We start from the raw sequence: 13,934 nt of genomic DNA, 5'->3' as shown, positions 1-13,934 counted from the left end.
AAAAGTAGTTTGTATTTAATTAGAATAATGATAATAATAATTTTTGTTGTTATTATTAATAATAATAATAATACCCATTTAATTCTTATCTTTCGAATTGAAGTGTTTGTTGTTTCAAAATGCAAAAAAATCAAACGAATTAAATATGTTTGCTAAGCTCTTATCGGTTAGACATAGACATAGCCTTCTAATGCAAAGGTTTGATTACTTTAATCCTTTCCACCATTATACAAATCCTACTCTTATCATCATATTCCAGGGAATTGTGTGCTTTCTAATTTTATAGTTTGGACAGGACCCTTTTTGTATTCTAACGTGATTGGATTTAAGGCCAGGTTAAAAATACTTGTGGTAATACAGTGCAAAATAATCAATATCGTTCATTAATACAGCATGCATACCGTAAATTCATTCCTAGTAGGAGTAGTATGGGAGTATATGATTGTGAGGAACGGCACACAGAGTCCAGCCCTCGTCCCGTCGCGCCAGGGTCGAAAGTTCACGTTCAATCGCCCGAACTAATAACGACAGATAAAACTTCCCGGTCAAACTAACCTCTGTTGCGTCGCATTTATCGCTAATTATCGCAGGGGCTGATTTCACGTCGAGCTGATCATGCTTTCATCGTCCAAAATCGTAAGTAAAGCTCGTGCGGTCTTTAGCGCGCCTCGGGTTTTAAAGCGTGCGCTTCTCAGGAGTCCTGAAACGGGGAAGTTTGAGGGGAGCCGTGCGACGCGTCCCGCACGCGGCGGATGTCCGGGACGGGTTTCAAACGTCCTGCCGAGCGCGGAGTTCGTGGCGAGGGTCAGCGGAATCGCGACTATGTGCAAGTTACCGTTTCAGAAAACGGCGGACGGGTTGACGCGGCGTTCGTCGGGGTTCCTATCGACACCGGAACTTCCAACCGTCCCGGCGCGAGGTAATAACGTTCTCGAGTTGTCGCTAAATGCCTGCGACAAATTGGCATTGTGCAGGCTAATAGTATAAATGTATGTAACGTCAATAAAACCACAAATTGTGTTTGCTGTGTGTGTTATAAAATGTGCAATCATACAATTTGTAGGCATATACTTGTAATAAAACACAAGCTATGTAAACATTTATTGGATGTATTTTTAAATATACTTTTATAACTTTCATAAAATAATAATAAAAAAATCGAATAAAAATTGTAATATTCGCTTGTAATATTTGCATTTAGATATATGCGTATAATAAAACATACGTTTATTTCTACACGTATTTTATATTTTTCAGTATGTATTTAGAAAATGTTATAATTCGTTTAAAAATGCAATACATATATTACCGGTTTAATAAAGTGGCAATTAACTTATTTTATAGACATTTTATTTAAATATAAATTTTAAAGACATATTTTTTATATTATGCATTTTTGAATACAATGGTATAATTAATATTTTTTCAATAAGATCAATTAAAATATTGTTTAAATAATATGTAGTAAATTGTAATTTATTCATTTTTCAATAGTACTTGTATTTATGCATGCTTATAATAAAACAGGAGAGATAGAATGTTTTATTATAAGCAAGTCTAATATATACGTTTATACATATGTGTTTGTATATTTTCAAATATAGATCTTTTCAAAAAATGTATTGAGGCAACGTATATTATGGTTTGAAATGTTCGTGCACAAACATAATGACTCGTGCTCGATGCAGATTCGGTCCGAGGCACATCAGGGCAGAATCCGCTATGATCAGGTTGTACAACGGCTGGACCAGAGCGGCCCCATACGAATCAATAAAGGTGGCGGACATCGGCGACATTAACGTCAACCTCTTTGACCTGAAGGACACCTGCAAAAAAATCCGAGAGGCTTATCGTGAAATTGTGGCCACCGGCTGCATCCCCCTTACACTGGGTGAGGAAACGTATTCAATACGCAGAAATGCTTTGATCGGGTTTGGGCCTGCTTTTAATGCATCACCTGTCTTGGATTCCCAGGAGGTGATCATACGATTGCGTACCCAATCCTGCAAGCCGTTGCTGAGAGGTCGGTGCAAACGCAAGCCCTCCTAATCTGCAACACTAACTCACGTTAAGTCTGAAATACTGCTGTTTCTGTTCAGACATGGACCGGTGGGCCTGATACACGTGGACGCCCATGCAGACACTAGCGACATGATCCTGGGGGAGAAAATTGGTCACGGGACCCCTTTCAGGCGCTGCGTGGACGAGGGGCTCCTGGACTGCAAGAGGGTCGTCCAGATCGGTCTCAGAGGCTCGGGTTATTCTCCAGATAATTATGAGTGGAGCCGAGCACAGGTATCATGACGCTTTAAACGATAGTCACGCTCTAAATAGATCATTTGTATATGTTAGAATATGAAGTTTCACATAAAATCCATTAATTATGCACCTCTTTTGTGTCTCTCTCGATTACTCCTCCTTGACGCTTGGTACGATTTACTAATTAGTTCCATGCATTTGCATTTACACAAACTATTTCATGATTTATAAATCGAGGGAACGAAATAGTAAAATGTACATGCAAATGCATGGAAAACTTTCAAAATGTATTCTGTATGTGTATATATATATATATATGTGTGTGTGTGTGTGTGTGTGTGTGTGTGTAAGTGTTTATATATACATACTAAAATATACACAGTATACACACATATGGTATGTAAACAAAAACTTTATTTTGGATGGATTTGCTACTTAAATTCATTTTCGAGGGTAAAAATTCTGGTAAAACTTGCAAAATATTAATTTTTGCCAGGGTTCTTCAGGTAAAATCTGCATTCCAGGGGCTAAAAATCACATTATTAGGGTCGCTTAAACAACCCAATGGTAAAATAACCCAATTATGCGGGAAATCCGTGGACTTGGCAACACTAGTCTGCTTGTCATATTATAGCCATATTATATACTTGAAAAATAAGAAATGTAATAAACACTGTAATTCTTTTTATAATATTTGTATTAAGCATACATGCTTGTGAATAAAAACGTTGTATATTTATATATTTAAATTTTCATTTATATTTGTGAAACTTTTTTTACATTTTCATGTTTTGGTCCTTCCAGGGTTTCCGTGTAGTGGAGGCTGTGGAGTGCTGGCACAAATCTCTCGTCCCACTCATGGAGGAGGTTCGCTCACAGATGGGAAGCGGGCCGGTCTATCTCAGCTTTGACATAGACAGTCTGGACCCCGCTTTTGCTCCAGGGACAGGAACACCCGAGATTGCTGGCCTCACACCCATACAGGTATGTTTTACCTGTCGCTCAGAGATGCCTAAACCTGCTCCTGGACTCTAGAGTAATCTCCCATCAATCTTAAACCTACTTTTAATTCACTTTATGCCAGTAATACTTCCACAAGTATCCATGTAAACATAAAAAAACGTTCACTATGCAACCACATGAACAACTGACACAGACTATAATTCTGGCATAAAAATGATTCATCACACAGTCCTTAGACTTTGCACGTGAAAGTTTAATATTAACTTTAGGGGGTGGTTAAAAGCAGACTTGAAAATGGAGACATGGCGGATCTGAATCTCAATCGATGTTTTCAGGGTCTGAAATCATTCGAGGTTGCCGAGGTCTTAATCTTGTGGGTTGTGATTTAGTTGAGGTTTCTCCACCTTACGACACCACAGGTACTGTATTACTGTACGTCCTCCTGAGACCCAGACAAAAAGTATTTCTTCACGTCATTACGTTGTTTAGAGCATAAGAAAAAAATGGGGAAAAAAATTATTCTGTGAGGGGCACTAGGACTTCTTAAAAATTAAATGGCATAAAAAGGGCAAAAACAATAGGATTTTTTTATGCCAAACGCTATTTAAGGCTGATTCTCAGCAATGTTATACAATAGTTGTTCAAATTATTTGTTAATTATTTCATGCAATTTGTGTGTACTGTTGTTTTCCTATTAAACATAGTGTATCTATAAATCTATAAAAAATCTATAAATCAAATAAATGCACTGTTAGGACAGCATGTTGAAAAAAAATGCCGTACTAGGAGAAACAAATGGCCAGATTTCATAAGAATGATGATATATAATTAATTTCCTATCAGTTATGTTTGCTAAAATGCATAATAAATGTGCTTTTAGTCCTGGTGCCTCTACAGTGGACACGTATGAAATAATGTCCTGTTCCATAACAGAAAATATTTGAAAATCCATAACATATTGCTTCAAAATTATTCAGATTTAAATGACAATTGAAAAATATAATCACATTCCCATAAGGATGTAAAATTTGTCAAACATCCAAATATTTGGTATCTCTGAAAAGCCCTGACATCCTAGAGAAATGTACAAAAAATATAACGTCCACTACAAAGGCAAAAAAACGCCATAGCTGGGTCTCAGGAGAATTTCATTTATATTTTATATTTTCATTTATAGATATAAAAATTTTATTTATAGAATTTATATTGTATTTTTATTATTTACATTATATTTTCACAGGAAACACTGCTTTGACTGGGGCTAACCTCCTTTTGAGATGATGTGTGTCCTTCCAAAAGTCAAATATTATTGATGATTTTTACGTTTTTCGTTAAGACTTTTGCGAAATGTCTCAAATAATTGCACAGTGACATACATGATTTATGTACAAAATCAGTATTATTATTATTTTCAGCAACAAATACCTTTATTTGGATGAAAACAGTGAAAAAAAAATCATATCGTGGATGAAGAAACATAAACCTCGGGAATATAAAAAAAAAATCACAAAATTATGAAAATAAAACATTTGAGGTTTATTTGATAATACAGTTTTTGAACCGATTAATAAATAGATTACATAACGTGATACAGAGTTCATATTTTACACCACAGACATGAATACAATTTAGTCATATAGAGTTGATAAGCCATGAAAATTTGGCAGGATTTAATGCTATCTTAAATTTAAGATATTTCCCAGTGCATTGCGAAACACAAAATGCTACTATGGCACCAATACTGCATCGTCAATTACAAAGTATAATGAATGTTCATTGAACACCATATGAATAAAGCAATATTATTCATCACTCGAAATATGCCAGTAATGGAAGACTTCATATAGGAGTGGATTTAACTTACCCACACCTTTCTGTGCATATGCAATAGCTAATCAAATGCGTTAACCACTAAATCCTGCTATACAAACATAAATAAGACAAAACGGTTTTCTTACCGTTTCTAAACATGAAATGCATAGTACAAAATACTTTAGATCAAGTATGCATTATTTCTTCTCTTTGTACTGTTGAGAGTATGTTTTGCATGCCACAGCACATTTTTAATGAAAGGACACAACTGGAAACTATAAAGGTCTCTGGCACTACTTACATCCTTTAAGGCTTTACCTGCTCGTTTTATAGCTGCACTATATAGCTGAATGTACAGATAGATAAAGAGCTGTTACACCCTTTACTTACACTGTCAATCTGGTAAGAACATCTGGAAACTTTCTTGTATTTTAGAGACACAAATCCACATTATATTTTTATATATACATTGAATATTATGTAACTATTTACACATTGGGACTGAAGCACATTTCATGTTGTTTTGGGTATTGCTGTAAAGTCGCGCCAGTTGTGTTAAAGTCTGTACCACAAGTATGGAAGATGGCGAGAAAAACAAATCTTTAGAAAATGAATTGGTAATGCTACAGTATTTTTAAGTTTCAATGAATAAAACCTAAAATATCTACCAAACCCTGTTTTTTACTATTATTTAAAAGGGAAAAAAAAATCTCTGTTTATATTCAGATTAATAAAATAATAACAAATGCTACATTTCCAAATAGTGGCTTTTCATATTTTTAATTTGGAATTCTTATAAACTTTTAATAAATGTCTAAAAGTATTTTTTCTACTTTTGTTAGATTTTTATGGGGTTTTTTTTGGTAAGGAATTGCAAGTAACAGTTCATTAGCATTATGCATCATGAACTAACAATAAACCACAACGTTGAAATGCTAAAAATGTTTTAGTACTGTAGATATTGACTGTGTGCTCTAGAAATGTGCGTTATCCATAATCAATCAACGCCGCGAAAGCGCTGTGCATTGTTATTTCATTAAATTCGCTGCATTAACTGAAGTTAACATATAGAACCTTATTGTCAATTGTTAGCAAAAAGCGAAATATTGCACTTTGTAGATTAAGGGCGTTAAATTAAAAAGGAAAGTGTCTCTTAAAATTGTCAAACGTAAAAATTCACAGCATTGTCATGAGTAAACATAGTTAGGACTAAAAAGTCTACAGTGATAGTTATGTTATGCTACATTATGTTAGCTGTTTTTCCAGCTAGCAGCATGTTGCAGTGTTATTTGTGTAACGGAAGTGTTTAAAATCAAAAGCTAGGCTAGGCTGTTGATATTTTGGCTCTCCACCAACAGCCTTTTGATATATCCAAGCCCTCCGTTAGAGCAGCTAAATTAAAGATCTGCACGAGGTCAGCAACAGTGTCGATTCAAGTACATTTTCGTTTCCTCAACAATGCTAAACTAAAGCCACTCACATGAGAATAGTCTCACAAGCATCCAGCTCTGAGCAGCTTCAAGCCCGGTTTCGCTGAGGCCATCGGGTGCTTCTAATTCAGCTGGGTTATCAGCTCTAGCAAAAGCATGCTAGCTTCAACGAGGCTTTATTTGTTGACTGTGATCTTGTCCAGACCGGGCCAGGCTGGGACGTAGTACCGGGGCAGAGTCCCTTCCATCAGTCGCTCCATCCAGAGTCCGAGTCGATCCAGTTTGTGGTGGATCTGAAGAGTTGTGGATCGAGAGCGTGTCATGCCCTTCCTGGAGCGTGAAACTCCTCCTTCCTCCTCCGGCTTGCTATCCAAGTCTTCACCTGTGTAGACTGGCTTGAAAAGACAGAGGTATTTCTTATGGCCATTGAGGGCTAGAACATAGCCTGTGTAGTCTAATTTGCGGCTGCCCACTTCGTCCTCATCTGTGTCTATCTGCATGGCGTCCTGGGCGTATTCCAAAACGGCCGACATCCATTCGCTGTGTTTATCCACATTTAGGAAGGAGAAGTGTAGGGTTAAACTCCTACGAGGAAGAGGAAACATTGTATTTATTTATTTTTTGACATTGTGACTTAAAGGAACAGCATGCAAAGAGGGCTCACCCTGTGAACGAATAAACTTCCTTGGCAAATTTGCTGAGCAGGATGTTTTTTGTAGAATCAGTAAGTACCAGAACTACATTAATGTGACCCGGCCTCAACTTAACCAGGTTACTAGTGTATGTAATGTCGGTTAACTCTGTCACCTCCACAAAGTTTTTCTTTGGTGGACGACTGCTGAAAAAAAAGTAAGTAAGAGCATTTAATAGATTAATAAATTAGAGATGCATCAATTTTTTCATATAATATACTTTAATGCTATTCACAACAAATGACTGATATTATTAAAATTCCAAATGTATTATTAATATTATAAATAAGCATACATAAATATCCAATATTGCTTTAAAATTGCTAATACCCTTTAAATGAAATGGTACTAATATGTTGTACATCATTAAAATAGATGACGTTATGTGGAATTTATTTATTGGGTTTATCCAAATGTAATATATGAAAGAACCTGGATGCGCTGGAGGTGTTTGGGGAACCGTTCTCGGCCTTGGAAACCTCTTTTGCTTTCGTTTTGGGCTGTTTTTCCTCACTTGAGTCACTGAAATTAGAAAGAGCAATTTTTAATGTCTCTGCATTTCCGTCTAACACATCAGAATTATGAATGCAATAAATCCTACCTGAAAGCCTGAATAACCACAGTGCCAAATAAAATAAAAAGTGCAGAGAATATCAAAGACAGGAGGGGCATCATCTCACGCCTGCAAAATGAACGATAATAACTTAATAGAGCATTATATATCAAAAACATTGCTGACCAGTACCTCCATAACAACTGTTGCCTTTCACCACTAACAGATATTTCATGAAGCTTATTACCTGAATTAGCAAACGTACAAAAGAAGGGCAGAGTATAGGCATTTTATTCACCTACCAGTTATTGTGAAGAAGATCATCAATAATTTCAGACAAGTAGTCATATGCCGTGTAAATCCATCTTATTAAAAACATCTGACAAGAAACAAATGTACAATATTAAGTTCCAGCAAATTTGGACATAATCTAGATCTCTACTGAGACATGCATATAGGTCACTGCTAATTTCCCAGTTAAAGACGTTCCATGAAAAGCAAACCCAGAGAGACTCACGGAGGTGAACTCATTGTTGAGCTCTGGGAGAACGGCATCATTGTTGAGGATGGAGGGATCCTTCTGCAGTCTTTCGAGTTCCTCCAAGAGCTTTTGTTTGTCTTCCTTACTGCCGTTCCATCCTCCCAAAATTGGCTTATACAGAATCTTGCCAGCTCCGTTACGCCTTTCCAGAATCACCACCTGCTCACACATGCAAACGTTTCATCCAGTTACACACTAGACGTCCACCAATAGTGGATTTTGGTAACTTCAATGGGAAAACAGGCCTATAACCAATTGAAGCTTGGGGGCTGAAAGTATGTTGAATAAAAATTACAATTAGTAAATAGTTTGGGTTATTCTGGGAAGAACTCCCTGCGCTCCATTTAGACTCGCATGGATGAAAGCAGTGAGAATAGAGATAACCCTGCAGGGTAAACAAAACAGAACCAACAAATGTATTGCAGATATTGTTACAGTTCAATACCTTTAGTACACGTTTTATAATTAGTCTGATTCAAGGAGAATCAGAAAGCTGGATCCTGACTGACAGAGGAGGTTAATTAGCTACTGAGCAATGCAAAAACTGCTGATAATACTGAAGGACCTTATATATGCTTAGAGAGCTGTCGTAGTCCCATAGGTAGATGGGGATCAGCTGAGAGTCAGCAGAGCTTGACAAAAGGTACCTGCCAACCTCCATAATGCACAAGTATTTTCTTCTCGAAACTAAATTGCATGAAGTAGATGACATCTACCTGTGGTGGTGTGCTGTCTTTGTTTTTCAATAGAGCATCACATAGGGGCTGCTGACGTCGCTGGTAGACATAAGCAAACCGCAGCACACGCTCGTGTTTACAGAGGCTAGCGAGAGGAAGGCTTCATTTCCTGAGGCAAAGGACTCTTCCTCACCAGTGATTAGTAGAACGCAATATCTGTGGAAAAGACATTGCAGACTATTGAAAAGACTGATATGTTGAATTAACTCCACTGATTTTTACAAAGCCATCTTACTTCCAAGCACGATGGAACTGTTTGACTGGACAAAGCTCATCAAATAGCTTCTGGTTCACCAGACGAGGGGCCAGGAGGAACTTGTTGTTGGAGATGAACTCGTCTATTATCTGCTTCTTCATCCCTTTAGCCTGAGAGAGCAAATGTTTGATTGAAAGTCAAAAAGTAAACAAATTTATATTTTCTCAAAATCTCAAACAAAAAGAAGTTGCTGAAGCCTCAACCTGGGGTGCGTTTCCAGGACAACGATGTAACTCGCTGAATAACCACCATTGTGTAAATGAACGATTTTCAATCACTGTTCAAATATGAAATTTAATCGTAAGCTTAATGAACAGTTTGGGAGAATTTGATGTTTCCCAATAAAAACAGATAGAAGCTGCGCTTGGATGCCCGAGAGGCATTGCAAAGATGGCCGCCAAGTGACACGACTTGTCTTAAAGAGACTTAACTTTAGCTATGCAGAGTTTACATTGAACTCTAATTAAATGCACCTAATCAAGCTAATCAAGTACTTCAGGTTTATTTGAAAACAAAAGTTTGACACACCTGTTCTAAGACAAAAATCCAGTATATGCACAAAATTAACAAAGACTTACAATGGACTCCACCCCAAAATAAAAATGTTGTCATTAATAATGACTTTTAATTTGTCCCCTCTGTGTCCCCATCACCACAGCTCCAATTCGAGAATGTGCACAGGATGCAAACTACGTACACTCTTCTGTCAGACACAATATATTTGCTGTGTGTATTTACACTATTTGAAGAAAAACAGAGCTTCCTAGTGGGTGAATATTTACTATATTTGCCAGAAGCAAAACTTTATCCAATTAGTGTGGCATAGAATAGTAGTAGAAGTAGGAAACAGGTCTACCTGTATAATATCTGCAGGCTTCTCAACATCCTCTTTGAAGACAAGCATGGTTGGCGCATAAGTGTTTATGTTGAATTTTCTCAGCAGGTCAGCGGTCTCAGAAAGACCTTGATCCACATATCCAAACTGCACATAGTCCTTATAGGCAAACGCTGTAAGCTATTAGAAATAAAAAAGCAATAAATCATTGGTGTATTGACTGAACATTGGCAAATTTGGAGTTTACTAATCTCTACCTTATAAAGCAAGGGAACCGAAGGCACTTAGTCAAACAGGAGAACATGGGGCTTGTTCAGCTCATGCCAGCTCTTCAGAAACTCTTGGTTGTTTTTGTCTGTGACCTAAAGACATCCATGAATTAGAAGTTTGAGACCAGAAGAAGACATAAATACAGACAATGGGAGTGTATGATGATGTTCCATAACCTTTTCAACTAGTCTCTGTGGCAGCAAATCTTCTCTACAAACTGCATCAGGTGGCCTTTAACAACAGCGTAATGGAAGAAAGCCACTTTTCCATTGTGACACCAAGAATAGATGGAGTCTGATGTGCTCCCAAATGATTTGCTAAACGCCGCTCATAGCCAACATCAACCACACGATTCCAATCCCTAGGATGAGAAAAAACTACTTCTTATCCGGAGGAAATCATTGAATCACTAACAGGACAGGACAAATAAGCATTTCTAGAAAATATGAATTGTCTCACCTAGCGTTTCCAGTTCCTGCACTGTTTCTTTCCAAACTGGCTCGATATGGATGCAGCTGAAGCACCAGTCTGAGGTGATTTTGATCAAGTAAGGCCTCTTGAAGCTGTCAGGCACAACTTCATTGACATACTGGTTGAAATGCAACGTGTATTTGTTGTCAGCAAAGTCCCGGCCACCCTTATTGTTGAAGGGAAAGTGGAAGAAAGACTTCGCGTCAAAGTAGAAGTTGTCATGAAAATGGCGGAAAGCATGATGGGCGCGTCCATACGGTGAGTGTTATCTGTTTGTCCATAACGATCGTAGCTGGCTCTCTTCTCCTCGTTTGTTAAGATCTATGGAGTAACATGAAGCTAACGTTAGCATTGCTTCTGACAGCATGCGATCTGTTTAGTGTCTTTATGAGCTGCGGTACCTCATATGACTTTGTAATCTTGATGAACATGTCTTCTGCTTCAGGATTTTTGTTTTTATCAGGATGCCTGAGAGTCGAGATTAAAAATGACCGTGCCATTCGTTTAGGCATCATGAAAATTACTGTAGAATTACAATGTATAAAAAAATTGCACTCTCACCATTCCTTGGCCTGGCGTTTGTACACTTTCTTGATTTCTGCTTGGCTTGGCGCTTCTGGTGACTCAAGAACTTTATATGGATCAAATTCTGCAGCGCTTTCACCGTAGCATCCATCAGGAGCACATAGACCATCATTACAGAGAGTGATAGCACCACCATCCTCATCATGACCATGTGTTCTTCTGCCCGAAGACTATCAAAATAATGACATTATGGAGGACATATGTAAGTATGAATATCGAAAATGCATTTTCAGTTCAAAAAAGTTTAAAAAATGCGATGGCTAAACAGATAAATGTGTACATGAATGTGTACATAAATGAAGGGATTAAATATATTTGTTACATTTTTGTATTTGAAGTAAAACTTGCTCTCATATAAATATTAGATGAACTGAAAGTTTAAATTATTATTAAAATGGTTAAATTAGATTAAATAAAATAATTATGAAAAAGTTAACATGCATTAAGTAGCGTAAATAAATGTAAAAAGTGAAAATGTAAAAATAAAAGCCAATCCAACAAATGGATAATTTTAATAGTATATAAATAACACTATTATCGAAGTGAATATATTCATGATTGCTTTTCATTGTTATTATCGAACAGTCTTCGCACTTACAAAATAAAATAAAACTTAAGCATTAAAAATCCAGTGTCCATTGCATACACTAAAAAGCTGTCATGCAAAATACCTAAGTTTCCATCAGATGTCAGTGACACCAGCTAGTCGCGTTTAGACCATTGCGGAAAAACAGACATAACGCATTCAACGACAAGAGAAAATAACCATTAAATTGCGCTGAGGGGCAATAATAAAGCAGGACATGCATATAAAATGACATCTCACGAAATTGAAAGACCCCTAGCTAGCCTGTTAGCCGACCTAGCTCATGCTTTTATCACGAATTTGACATCAAAACGAATGGAAACCATTACAGCATGAATGGAATATGAATATACCGCTGCTAATGGTGACAGAAGTTCATCCATCCATCTGAGTGACGCGTTCATAAACCATGAGACATGCGCATTAATATTAGCAGAGATTCACAGCGACATAAACATTCTCTCTCTCTCTCTCTCTCTCTCTCTCTCTCTCTCTCTCTCTCTCTCTCTCTCTCTGTGTGTGTGTGTGTGTGTGTGTGTGTGTGTGTGTGTGTGTGTGTGTGGTATTTCATGGCGTTTCGTTAGACTGACAAATATTGTAAAGGGTTTTTTTTTTTTTTAATGCTGGGACGATATTATCTCCTCAAGAAAACACAATAGTCCAGACTCCAAATAACGAGTGAAGATTGAATTATTAATAAAAACTAGTGCTGTCAAATGATTAATCGCATCCAAAGCAAAAATACACACACACACACACACACACACACAAAATACCCTCATGCATAAATATTTAAGAAAAAATGTTGTTTATTTATTACATATATTTATACAGAATATACATATACTAATTTTTTTGAGGAGTAAATGAAAAAAAAACACATTCAGGTTTGGCCAAAATGTAATAATTTAAGAAACAACCACCGAAAAAACACATTAATCAGGCGCAAAATACAGTTTGAAATTATATATAAATTGGGCAAATAATATTCGAGGAAATAAAATGTCTTGGTGTGAATATATTTGATCTTTTATTCTGAATATATAAATCGTTTTCAATGTTCTCTCAGTACAAACTGTTCTTGAAGACATTTTGATAGACTTTCCATAGCTCTTCTCGATTTTGCCTCTTCAGAAATGCAGAGCCGCTTCAGCAATAACATGCATTACTATAACAAAAAGCTCATTGTTAGTTCTGACGCTCTTTTGGGAGCATGAAGGCTATTTAATTTTTACTCCAGCTGCATTTAAAGGTTAGTTCACCCAAACATTGAAATTAGCATTTGAGTAATTAGCAAAGAGTAAAGATTTTACTCACCTTTTGAAGCATCTTAGGTGTATGCGACTATCTTCTTTCAGATGAAACCAGTCGGAGCTATATATAAAAAATTGTCCAGGTTCCTCCGAGCCTTCTATTGGAACAAGCAGCTGTTTTTTGTCAACAGTTCAGAAGACGTGAAATAAAGTACATGCATCCATAATAAAATCCCTCACATGGCTCAACATGGTGGCTGAACAAAGGTCCCCTGTAGCAAATCCATGCATTTTTCTAAGTTAAATATCCATATTTCAACACTTTTTCTCATTTTTGCTGTGGCAAGAGGAAGACGTTCAGGAGGTTGATGTAGTATGCGCCACGCGAACGTAGGGAGCAAAGGGAAACAACGATCCTTATCTAAGCAAAGGAAAACCAGTCTCCTCTTGGCTTATATCAAAACCTTCCAACGGTTTTCTTTACGAATCCTCAGTGCGTGCTTCTAATTACTGCTTGGCGTTTTGTTGTTCTCTCTCAGCGCTCATCATATATCTTACTTAATCGTCCGGGACTGCTTACACCTGACATAGTCAGCAAAAATGAAAAAAATGACAAAAATGCATGGATTTACCACGGAGGCCTTTATTCGCCCCTGGAGCCGCAGGTGAGGGATGGATGCGTGAACTTTAT

At 37.0% G+C, this 13,934-nt stretch overlaps 2 pseudogenes; one reads left to right on the top strand and one right to left on the bottom strand.

Annotated features, from left to right (window-relative positions):
• The first annotated feature begins 438 nt into the window (after positions 1–438).
• Positions 439–3,309, top strand: LOC122332732 (annotated as a pseudogene).
• Positions 3,310–6,523: 3,214 nt separating this feature from the next.
• Positions 6,524–12,615, bottom strand: LOC122332853 (annotated as a pseudogene).
• Positions 12,616–13,934: the final 1,319 nt, after the last annotated feature.

This window comes from Puntigrus tetrazona, unplaced genomic scaffold (genome assembly GCF_018831695.1).
Source record: "Puntigrus tetrazona isolate hp1 unplaced genomic scaffold, ASM1883169v1 S000000148, whole genome shotgun sequence".
In the NCBI taxonomy this organism is placed as follows: Eukaryota; Metazoa; Chordata; class Actinopteri; order Cypriniformes; family Cyprinidae; genus Puntigrus; species Puntigrus tetrazona.
Note: the sequence above shows the minus strand (reverse complement) of the source record. Positions and strands in the feature narration are given on the sequence as shown.